Genomic DNA, 13,561 nt, shown 5'->3' with positions numbered 1-13,561 from the left:
GGTACCTAGTGACTTCCTTCAAGTGTCATCCAAAAGGTGTGTCTCCATCCGGTTGTGCAAACTTGTTCCTTGCGTCCGCCATCCTATAGAGTAGAAAATGGAGAGGAGTCAGAAATGAGTAGAGAAGAGTGACCTATGGCTTATCTTAGTGGTCGTGTCCTACATTCAGTGTGTTCTCTGATACCATCTTGTAGCGATCCGACCTCAGGCGGTCAAATCTCTGTGCATAAGTGTCATCCCTGGATCGGTAATGCTGACACACACAATACTCAAAGGATTTATAACAGATTAGCAATCACACACTTATTACATCGATAGTCTCAAGAGAGAAGTTATTACAATAAATATGGCTTAAGGCCATCTAAATAAGATAACAACGGAAGGCTTGGAAGATAAAGTGAGTCCATCAACTCCGACAACATAGCTGAGTGCACAACAAACGACCTAGCGCACCTTACTCTTCGTCTGAAAAGTCTGCAACATGATATGTTGCAGCCCGAAAATGGGCCAGCACATGGAATATGCTGGCAATGTAACACAGTAGAGCAATGAACAGAATAAAGGCTATCACTCCATGCATATATGGCTGGTAGAGGCTCTATGGTTACAATGTTTTGCGAAAAACCAATTTTCCCCTACAACAAAGGAATATATTTTATTTAACTATCATGGTAGTTGAAACATTGAGAATGGTACCCCCATCTCAATCCCAATTAAAAATAATTATCAACCCAACAAATTAAATTAAAGTGATGAGATCAACATGATAATCCAAGAACCAGATACTCAAGATGTCCATAACCGAGGATACGGGTAACCATGATTAGTTTGTACACTCTGCAAAGGTTTGCGCACTTTTCCACAGAAGACTCGATCTCCTCCGTTGGATTTCTCGCACTTCAAGGTGTTTGAGAAATGGATGACCGAGACAAAGTCTTTCAGAAGCATTAACTCTAACCCCGGGTAGACAGTACGAACCTACATCACCTACATCTGCTAGCCTACCATTGGAAGAGGTCATGCAACCTACTCAACTATGCTAGAGCCGCACATGGAAGTTTCTAGCATGAATAATCTTATGATCCCTTTGAGCCTGGGTGGCGGACCATAGGAGGATCACACAGTATAACCCCAGGATCTCCTAGGACAACACTGGTATAACCCCAGGTGCCCAAACCAACAATCCACCCAGATGTGTATTAAAGTTGCCACCTTAAGTTGAACCATTAATTAACAATCTCACATCTGTCATGGATACACTCAAACCCAATCCACGTCTACGAGCATAGCATAGCAATATAAGCATAGCGTAGAAGTAACTCCCAAGGGTTTGATAATAAAACAGGTAATAGGTTCTACCTGATCATCTACTTCCCAATACCCACATGTAAATCACATCCTAATCATGCAGTGTTTGAGGATTGTAACTAATGCATAAAAACTGGGTATGAATAGAGTATGATCAATGTGTTACTTGCCTTGCTGACGATCTGCAAACCCTAGAGACTCGTAGTAGCAAGCTTCGCACTCCGGGAGTTCTATTGCAAACAAACAATAGCATACATAAGCACTCAAGCAAAGATGCACAGGTAAATCTCAAATAAGAAGATCGAATCTGAAAGCTCAACTGAAGAGATTCGATTTGCAAAAAGAATCAATCAAATCGGAGCTACGGAACTGAAACTACGGTCAAAAGAACTTCGAATACAAATCTGCTTGAAACCAAATTTTAAATTGTCAAAACATTGTTCAAGTTGATTAAACAGAAAGAGGGGACCGAGACGAAGATTTTAGCGTTGGTTTCACTGGATTTGGACAAACAGTTAAGAAAAGGTGAGGGTTTGAAGATCAGGGGCTAATCTGCGATAAAAATAATCGTGGATAGGTCCCTGGCAGAAAATAAAATAAAAAGAAAAGACTAACGAATGAACATTCGCTGTCTGAACCTAATCGGCGAACAACGTTCCTTAAAACGAACGAAACGGACGAACGTCCGCTAAATAAAATAAACCGACGAAGACAAAAAAATGCATCTAGGGTTTTTTAAAAACCGGCGGTTTTTACCTAAAAACCAAAAAAACCCGGTCGCGTCAAAACAGATCGGATCGGCGGCGTGCGGCGGCGCGGTAGCAGCAGCGGCGGCGGCTGCGGAGTTGGGTGGGAAGGAGAGGCGGCGGCGGGGTATAAATAGGGAGGGGGGCTCGAGGTGCTTGGGGAAGGGGCGACGGCAGCGTGTCCGGGATGGACACGTCCATGGCGGCGGCGGCATGGACTCCGCGCGCGAGGGGGAGACGGCGAGGCAGAGCTGGGCCGGCTCGGCTGGGCTGGGCCGTTGGCCCAGTCGGTCGCGCGTTTTTTTAAATAAGTTACGCCTGGAAAAATGCTAAATAAATAAATAAATCTAAAAATACCAAAAATAATTTTCGCTGTCTACATAGAATATTTAGAACAACGTGAACATTTTCTTGGCCTAAAAAATGCAATTTTGAAAAATGCATATTTTCTAATTCAAATAAAATAGCAATAAAAATCCAAATAAAAATTTTATTTGATTTTAACATATTTCCTCCAATATTTCATTTATTTTGGAGAAGTCATATTATCTCCTCTCATATATTTTAATTATGAATTATTTTTGGAGATAAAAAAATAATAAAACCAACATGATCCCCGTTTCAATATTTGAGAAAATTCAAATATGAAAATCGTGAAATCCCCAACTCTCTCCGTGGGTCCTTGAGTTTCTTAGGATTTTCAGGATCGCAAAACCAAATGCAATAAAATATGATATGCAATATGATGTCCTATGTATAACATTCCAAATTGAAAATTTGGGATGTTACACTTGTACCGCGCAACTTTCGCTGGTACCATACACCTACCATATATCTTCCTCAAAACAGCCACCATACCTACCTATTATGGTATTTCCATAGCCATTCCGAGATATATTGCCATGTAACTTTCCACCGTTCTGTTTATTATGACACACATCATCATTGTCATATTGCTTTGCATGATCATGTAGTTGACATCGTATTTGTGGAAAAGCCACCGTTCATCATTTTTTATACATGTCTCTCTTGATTCATTGCACATCCCGGTACACCGCCGGAGGCATTCATATAGAGTGATATTTTGTTCTAGTATCGAGTTGTAATTTTTGAGTTGTAAGTAAATAAAAGTGTGATGATCTTCATTATTAGAGCATTGTCCCATGTAAGGAAATAAAAAAAGAGAGAAAAGGCCAAATAAAAAACGAGAGGGCCCAAATAAATTGAGAGAAAAAGAGAGAAGGGACAATGTTACTATCCTTTTTCCACACTTGTGCTTCAAAGTAGCAGCATGATCTTCATGATAGAGAGTCTCATATGATATCACTTTCATATACTAGTGGGAATTTTTATTATAGAACTTGGCTTGTATATTCCAACAATGGGCTTCCTCAAAACGCCCTAGGTCCTCATGAGCAAGCAAGTTGGATGCACACCCACTTAGTTTTCATTTTGAGCTTTGATACGTCTCCAACGTATCTATAAATTTTTATTGTTCCATGCTATTATATTATCCATCTAGGATGTTTTATATGCATTTATATGCTATTTTATATGATTTTTGGGACTAACCTATTAACCTAGAGCCTAGTGCCAGTTTCTGTTTTTTCCTTGTTTTTGAGTATCGCAGAAAAGGAAAACCAAACGGAGTCCAATTGACCTGAAATTTCACGGATATTATTTTTGGACCAGAAGAAGCCCACGGAGTATCGAAGATGGGCCAGAAGAGTCCCGAGGCACCCACGAGGGTGGGGGCCGCGCCCTACCCCCCTAGGCGTGCCCCCTACCTCGTGGCCGCCTCGAAGACCCCCCTGACTTGTTTCCGACGCCAACACCTCTTATATATACCCAAACTTCCAGAACATAACCTAGATCGGGAGTTCCGACGCCGCAAGCCTCTGTAGCCACCAAAAACCAATCGGGGCCCTGCTCCGGCACCTTGCCGGAGGGAGATCCCTCACCAGTGGCCATCTTCATCATCCCGGCGCTCTCCATGACGAGGAGGGAGTAGTTCACTGATACGTCTCCGTCGTATCTACTTTTCGAAACACTTTTGCCCTTGTTTTGGACTCTAACTTGCATGATTTGAATGGAACTAACCTGGACTGACGCTGTTCTCAGCAGAATTGCCATGGTGTTATTTATGTGCAGAAACAAAAATTCTCGGAATGACCTGAAACTTCACGGAGATTATTTTTGGAAATAATAAAAAATACTAGCGAAAGAATCAAGGCCAGGGGGCCCACACCCTTTCCACGAGGGTGGGGGGCGCGCCCCCTGCCTCGTGGGCCCCCTGGAGCTCCACCGACCTCAACTCCAACTCTATATATTCCTGTTCGGGGAGAAAAAACCAGAGAGAAGGATTCATCGTGTTTTACGATACGGAGCCGCCGCCAAGCCCTAAACTCTCTCGGGAGGGCTGATCTGGAGTCCGTTCGGGGCTCCGGAGAGGGGAATCCGTCGTCATCGTCATCATCAACCGTCCTCCATCACCAATTTCACGATGCTCACCGCCGTGCGTGAGTAATTCCATCGTAGGCTTGCTGGACGGTGATGGGTTGGATGAGATTTATCATGTAATCGAGTTAGATTTGTTAGGGTTTGATCCCTAGAATCCACTATGTTCTAAGATTGATGTTGCTATGACTTTGCCATGCTTAATGCTTGTCACTAGGACCCGAGTGCCATGATTTCAGATCTGAACCTATTATGTTTTCATGAATATATGTGAGTTCTTGATCCTATCTTGCAAGTCTATAGTCACCTACTATGTGTTATGATCCGGCAACCCCGAAGTGAGAATAATCGGGACCACTCCCGGTGATGACCATAGTTTGAGGAGTTCATGTATTCACTATGTGTTAATGCTTTCGTAGTCAAAGCTCACAGGGCCAAATGCTCTATTGGAGTGAAAAAAAAGTGGTACACCCCTCAGAGATATAGGGACCGCCATGCTCGTCCACTTTAATATCCTTTAGTTTCCAATAGGACCCCGCTGCCACGGGAGGGTAGGCCAAAAGATGTCATGCAAGTTCTTTTCCATAAGCACGTATGACTATATTCGGAATACATGCCTACATTACATTGATAATTGGAGCTAGTTCTGTGTCACCCTATGTTATAATTGTTGCATGAATAATCACATCCGGCATAATTCTCCATCACCGATCCAATGCCTACGAGCTTTTCACATATTGTTCTTCGCTTATTTACTTTACCGTTGCTACTGTTACAATCACTACAATACTGCTATCACTGTTACTTTTGCCACCGTTACCGTTACTTCCATATTACTTTGCTACTAAATACTTTGCTGCAGATATTAAGTTATCCAGGTGGTTGAATTGACAACTCAACTACTAATACTTGAGAATATTCTTTGGCTCCCCTTGTGTCGAATCAATTTGGGTTGAATACTCCACCCTCGAAAACTGTTGCGATCCCCTATACTTGTGGGTTATGATTCACCCTCGGGGCTGAGGGTATGTACCAGTAGCTATGTGTTTGATCTCTCTCTCTCTCTCTCGTGTTCTTGATTCGACACGATCTTTATGTATCACGAGCTTTGCTATTATAGTTTGATCTTATGATGTTTCTCCCCCTCTACTCTCTTGTAATGGATTGAGTTTTCCCTTCGAAGTTATCTTATCGGATTGAGTCTTTAAGGATTTGAGAACACTTGATGTATGTCTTGCGTGGGATACCCGTGGTGACAATGGGGTATTCTATTGATTCACTTGATGTATGTTTTGGTGATCAACTTGCGGGTTCCGTGACCTTGGGAACTTATGCATAGGGGTTGGCACACGTTTTCGTCTTGACTTTCTGGTAGAAACTTTGGGGCACTCTTTGAAGTTCTTTGTGTTGGTTGAATAGATGAATCTGAGATTGTGTGATGCATATCGTATAATCATACCCATGGATACGTGAAGTGACATTAGGGTTTTGGTTGATTTGTGTCTTAAGGTGTTATTCTAGTACGAACTCTATGATAGATTGAACAGAAAGAATAGCTTCGTGCTATTTTACTACAGACTCTTGAATAGATCGATCAGAAAGAATAACTTTGAGGTGGTTTCGTACCCTACAATAATCTCTTCGTTTGTTCTCCGCTATTAGTGACTTTGGAGTGACTCTTTGTTGCATGTTTAGGGATAGTTATATGATCCAATTATGTTTTTATTGTTGAGAGAACTTGCACTAGTGAAAGTATGAACCCTAGGCCTTGTTTCCTCGCATTGCAATACTATTTACGCTCACTTTTATCGCTTGTTACCTTGCTGTTTTTATAATTTTAGATTACAAAAACCTATATCTACCACCCATATTGCACTTGTATCACCATCTCTTCGCCGAACTAGTGCACCTATACAATTTACCATTGTATTGGGTGTGTCGGGGACACAAGAGACTCTTTGTTATTTGGTTGCAGGATTGCTTGAGAGAGACCATCTTCATCCTATGCCTCCCACGGATTGATAAACCTTAGGTCATCCACTTGAGGGAAATTTGCTACTGTCCTACAAACCTCTGCACTTGGAGGCCCAACAACGTCTACAAGAAGAAGGTTGTGTAGTAGACATCAGGCAGTTTCTGGCACCGTTGCCGGGGAGGTTAGTGCTTGAAGGTATATCTTTAGATCTTGCAATCGAATCTTTTGGTTTCTTGTTTTATCATATGCTTCATCTTTTTAATGTCTTCTGTGAAAATAAGAATTCCTATAATTGTGCTCAATTGCTAGAGGAAGAATGCATTAGAATGTTTGGCACTAAATATTTGAATGATGAGCATGATTGCAATGTTGTTAGTATGAATTCCTTGAATATCCATGATGCTAATGATATGCAAAGCCACAAGCTTGGGGAAGCTATGTTTGATGAAGATGATATTTTTAGTCCCCCAAGTTTTGATGAGCAATTTATTATGATGAAAGCATGCCTCCTATTTATGATGATTATATTGATGAAAGTGGGTTTGGAAGAGTGTCAACTTTAGGAAGTAAGGTTCCCACTATTTTGGAGGATGTTGAATATTATTGTGATAATTATGAAAGTGGATTTGGAGAGGTCATGACTTTATTTAGTGAACGAATCCACTATTTCGGAAGAGGTTCCAATTGATTATGAGAACAAAGTTGCTATCTATGATGATTATTGTGATGACTTGTATGCTATTAAGAATAATGATAACCATGAAACTTGTCAGCATGATTTTAGTTTTCAATTGGATTATGCCTCACATGATAATTATTTTGTTGAGTTTGCCCCTATTCATGAGAAGAAATTTGCTTATGTGGAGAGTAATAAAAATTCTACGCTTGTAGATTATGAAAAGAATGCTTTATGTGATGGTTATATTGTTGAATTCATTCCTGATGCTACTGAAAATTGAATATATGCTTGTAGGAATTGCAATAATATCAAGTTTCCTCTCTATGTGTTGAAAATATTGAAGCTATGCCTGTTTTGCTTTCCTATGCTAGTTGATTATTGTTCCCATAAGTTGTTTGCTCGCAAAATCCCTATGCATATAGGAAGTGGGTTAGACTTAAATGTGCTAGTCATATTCTTCATGATGCTCTCTTTATGTTTCAATTCTTATCTTTTATGTGGTCATCATTGAAATCATCATGCCTAGCTAGGGGCGTTAAATGTTAGCGCTTGTTGGGAGGCAACCCAATTTTATTTTTGTTCTTTGCTTTTTGCTCCTGTTTAGTAATAAATAATTCATCTAGCCTCTGTTTATATGTGGTTTTATGTTTTAATTAGTGTTTGTTCCAAGTAGAACCTTTGGGAAGACTTGGATGAAGTCTATGCGATCTTGCTGTAAAAAACAGAAACTTTTGCGCTCACAAGATTAGCTGCCATTTTTTACCGGAAGTGCTTTTAGGTTGATTCTTTTTGCAGATGATTAACTGACAAATTTCTCAGGTGCACCAATTATTTAAGAATTTTTGGAGTGACAGAAGTATTCGAATGATGCATATTACTACAGACTGTTCTGTTTTTGACAGATTCTGTTTTCTATGTGTTGTTTGCTTATTTTTGATGAATCTATGAGTAGTATCGGAGGGTATGAACCATAGAGAAGTTGGAATACAGTCGATATTACACCAATATGAATTTAGAATGAGTTCACAACAGTACCTAAGTGGTGATTTATTTTCTTATACTAACGGAGCTTACGAGTTTTCTGTTAAGTTTTGTGTTATGAAGTTTTCAAGTTTTGGGAAAAGATTCGATGGACTATGGAATAAGGAGTGGCAAGAGCCTAAGCTTGGGGATGCCCAAGGCACCCCAAGGTAATATTCAGGGACAACCAAGAGCCTAAGCTTGGGGATGCCCCGGATGGCATCCCCTCTTTCTTCTTCGTTCATCGGTAACTTTACTTGGAACTATATTTTTATTCATCATATGATATGTGTTTTTCTTGGAGCGTCATTTTATTTTCTTTTGTTTTGCTTGCTGTTTGAATAAAATACCAATATCTGAAATTCTTAAATGTTAGAGAGTCTTCACATAGTTACATAATTATTCAACTACTCGTTGATCTTCACTTATATCTTCCGGAGTAGTTTGTCATTTGCTCTAGTGCTTCACTTATATCCTTTTAGAGCATGGCGGTGGTTTTATTTTGAAGAAATAGATGAACTCTCATGCTTCACTTATATTACTTTGAGAGTCCTTTAGAACAGCATGGTAATTTGCTTTGGCTATAAAATTAGTCCAAATATGACAGGCATCGAAATCCATTTCTGCACCCGCGTCAACAAAAAAAATCAAAACAAATACTAGAAAAATTCAAAAAATTCCAAATAAAATTTGTGTGGTAGAAAATTTGATGCGTAAGGCCCGCTCCAAATTTCAAGTCATTTGGACATATGAGCAGCTCTCAGCAAAAAAGACAACAAATCGGGTCAAAACAGTACATGAACAATAAATATTTTTACAGACCCCCAATTTGTCTTTTTTGCTGAGAGCTGCTCATATGTCCAAATGACTTGAAATTTGGAGCGGGCCCCACGCATCAAATTGTCTGCCACACGGATTTTATTTGGAATCTTGTGAATTTGTTTTGAATTTTTTATGATTTTTTTCTAACCGGGTGCAGATGAGCCTGGGCACCAAAATGCCAATAAAAACTTCCATATAGAGTGCATTGAATACTATGAGATGTTTGATACTTGAGGATTGTTTTGAGATATGAATATGGTAATATTAGAGTCATGCTAGTTGAGTAATTGTGAATTTGAAAAATACTTGTGTTGGAGTTTGCAAGTCCCGTAGCATGCACGTATGGTAACCGTTGTGTAACAAATTTGAAGCATGAAGTGTTCTTTGCTTGGACGAGCGACGGTCTTTTCCTACCAATCTATCCCCCTAGGAGCATGCGCGTAGTGCTTGGTTTTGATGACTTGTAGATTTTTGCAATAAGTATGCGAGTTCTTTATGACTAATGTTGAGTCCATGGATTATACGCACTCTCACCCTTCCATCATTGCTAGCCTCTCTAGTACCGTGCATTGCCCTTTCTCACCTCGAGAGTTGGTGCAAACTTCGCCGGTGCATCCAAACCCCGTGATATGATACGCTCTATCACACATAAGCCTACTTATATCTTCCTCAAAACAACCACCATACCTACCTATTATGGCATTTCCATAGCCATTCCGAGATATATTGCCATGCAACTTTCCACCGTTCCGTTTATTATGACACGCTTCATCATTGTCATATTGCCTTGCATGATCATGTAGTTGACATCGTATGTGTGGCAAGGCCACCATGCATAATTTGTCATACATGTCACTCTTGATTCATTGCCCATCCCGGTACACCTCCGAAGGCATTCATATAGAGTCATACTTTGTTCTAGTATCGAGTTGTAATCTTTGAGTTGTAAATAAATAGAAGTGTGATGATCATCATTATTAGAGCATTGTCTCGAAAAAAAGGAAAGGCCAAAAAAAAAGAAATGCCAAATAAAAAAAGAAAATAAAAAAAAAGATAAAGATAAAAGGGACAATGCTACTATCCTTTTTCCACACATGTGCTTCAAAGTAGCACCATGATCTTCATTATAGAGAGTCCCTTATTTTGTCACTTTCATATACTAGTGGGAATTTTTCATTATAGAACTTGGCTTGTATATTACAACAATGGGCTTCCTCAAATGCCCTAGGTCTTCGTGAGTAAGCAAGTTGCATGCACACCCACTTAGTTTCTTTTGTTGATCTTTCATACATATATAGCTCTAGTGCATCCGCTGCATGGCAATCCCTACTCCTCGCATTGACATCAATTGATGGGCATCTCCATAGCCCGTTGATTAGCCGCGTCGATGTGAGACTTTCTCCCTTTTGTCTTCTCCACACAACCTCCATCATCATATTCTATTCCACCTATAGTGCTATGTCCATGCTCGCGCTCATATATTGCGTGAAAGTTGAAAAAGTTTGAGAATACTAAAGTATGAAACAATTGCTTGGCTTGTCATCGGGGTTGTGCATGATGAGAGCATTTTTGTGTGACGAAAATGAAGCATGGCCAAACTATATGATTTTGTAGGGATGAGCTTTCTTTGGCTATGTTATTTTTATAAGACATAATTGCTTGGTTAGTATGCTTGAAGTATTATTATTTTTATGTCAATATTAAACTTTTGTCTTGAATCTTTCGAATCTGAACATTCATGCCACAATAAAGAGAATTACATTCAAAATTATGTTAGGTAACATTCCACATCAAAAATTCTGTTTTTACCATTTACCTACTCGAGGACGAGCAGGAATTAAGCTTGGGGATGCTTGATACGTCTCCAACGTATCTATAATTTTTGATTGTTCCATGCTATTATATTATCCATCTAGGATGTTTTATATGCATTTATATGCTATTGTATATGATTTTTGGGACTAACCTATTAACCTAGAGCCCAGTGCCAGTTTCTGTTTTTTCCTTGTTTTTGAGTATCACAGAAAAGGAAAACCAAACGGAGTCCAATTGACCTGAAATTTCACGGAGATTATTTTTGGACCAGAAGAAGCCCACTGTGTATCGGAGATGGGCTAGAAGAGTCCCGAGGCACCCACGAGGGTGGGGGGCGCGCCCTACCCCCTGGGCGCGCCCCCTACCTCGTGGCCGCCTCGGAGACCCCCCTGACTTGTTCCCGACGCCAACACCTCTTATATATACCCAAACTTCCAGAACATAACCTAGATCGGGAGTTCCGCCGCCGCAAGCCTCTGTAGCCACCAAAAACCAATCGGGACCCTGTTCCGGCACCCTGACGGAGGGGGGATCCCTCAACGATGGCCATCTTCATCATCCCGACGCTCTCCATGACGAGGAGGGAGTAGTTCACCCTCGGGGCTGAGGTTATGTACCAGTAGCTATGTTTTTGATCTCTCTCTCTCCCCCTCTCTCTCTCTCTCTCGTGTTCTTGATTTGGCACGATCTTGATGTATCGCGAGCTTTGCTATTATAGTTGGATCTTATGATGTTTCTCCCCCTCTACTCTCTTGTAATGGATTGAGTTTTCCCTTTGAAGTTATCTTATCGGATTGAGTCTTTAAGGATTTGAGAACACTTGATGTATTTCTTGTGTGGGATACCCGTGGTGACAATGGGGTATTCTATTGATTCACTTGATGTATGTTTTGGTGATCAACTTGCGGGTTCTATGACATTGGGAACTTATGCATAGGGGTTGGCACACGTTTTCGTCTTGACTCTCTGGTAGAAACTTTGGGGCACTCTTTGAAGTTCTTTGTGTTGGTTGAATAGATGAATCTGAGATTGTGTGATGCATATCGTATAATCATACCCATGGATACGTGAAGTGACATTAGGGTTTTGGTTGATTTGTGTCTTAAGGTGTTATTCTAGTACGAACTCTATGATAGATCGAATGGAAAGAATAGCTTCGTGTTATTTTACTACGGACTCTTGAATAGATCGATCAGAAAGAATAACTTTCAGGTGGTTTCGTACCTTACAATAATCTCTTCGTTTGTTCTCCGCTATTAGTGACTTTGGAGTGAGTCTTTGTTGCATGTTGAGGGATAGTTATATGATCCAATTATGTTATTATTGTTTAGAGAACTTGCACTAGTTAAAGTATGAACCCTAGGCCTTGTTTCCTAGCATTGCAATACCGTTTACGCTCACTTTTATCACTTGTTACCTTGCTGTTTTTATAATTTCAGATTACAAAAACCTATATCTACCATCCATATTGCACTTGTATCACCATATCTTCACCGAACTATTGCACCTATACAATTTACCATTGTATTGGGTGTGTTGGGGACACAAGAGACTCTTTGTTATTTGGTTGCAGGGTTGCTTGAGAGAGACCATTTTCATCCTACGCCTCCCGCGGATTGATAAACCTTAGGTCATCCACATGAGGGAAATTTGCTACTGTCCTACAAACCTCTGCACTTGGAGGCCCAACAACGCCTACAAGAAGAAGGTTGTGTAGTAGACATACAACTTTCATAAACTTATAACTCTAGTGCATCCGTTGCATGGCAATCCCTACTCACTCACATTGATATCTATTAATGGGCATCTCCATCGCCCGTTGATACGCCTAGTTGACGTGAGACTATCTCGTTCTTTTTGTCTTCTCCACAACCACTATCTATTCCACCTATAGTGCTATGTCCACGGCTCATGCTCATGTGTTGCGTGAAAGTTGAAAAGGTGTGTGAACATCAAAAGTATGAAACAATTGCTTGGCATGTCATCGGGGTTGTGCATGATTTGAATATTTTGTGTGATGAAGATGGAGTATAGCCAGACTATATGATTTTGTAGGGATAAGCTTTCTTTGGCCATGTTATTTTGAGAAGACATAATTATTTTGTTAGTATGCTTGAAGTATTATTGTTTTTATGTCAATATAAAACTTTTGTTTTGAATCTTACGGATCGGAACATTCATGCCACAATAAAGAGAATTACATGGATAAAAATGTTAGGTAGCATTTCACATCAAAATTCTGTTTTTATCATTTACCCACTCGAGGACGAGCAGGAATTAAGCTTGGGGATGTTTGATACGTCTCCAACGTATCTATAATTTTTGATTGTTCCATGCTATTATATTATCTGTTTTGGATGTTTTATATGCATTAATATCTATTTTATATGATTTTTGGGACTAACCTATTAACCTAGCGCCCAGTGCCAGTTCTTGTTTTTTCCTTGTTTTAGAGTTTCGTAGAAAAGGAATACCAAATGGAGTCCAAATGGAATAAAACTTTCGCGATAATTTTTCTTGGACCAGAAGACACCCAGGAGACTTGGAGTGCAAGTCAGAAGAGCCACGAGGCAGCCACAAGGGTGGAGGGCACGCCCCGCAATCTTGTGGGCCCCTCGATGACCCCCTGACCTAGATCTTCGACCTATATATACTCAAATATCCCAAAAACTTCCGAGGGAGCCACGAAACCACTTTTCCATCGCCGCAACCTTCTGTACCCGTGAGATCCCATCTAGG

The sequence above is a fragment of the Triticum aestivum genome, chromosome 2D (assembly GCF_018294505.1).
Source record: "Triticum aestivum cultivar Chinese Spring chromosome 2D, IWGSC CS RefSeq v2.1, whole genome shotgun sequence".
Taxonomy (NCBI): Eukaryota; Viridiplantae; Streptophyta; class Magnoliopsida; order Poales; family Poaceae; genus Triticum; species Triticum aestivum.
This window is presented reverse-complemented; position numbering follows the sequence as displayed.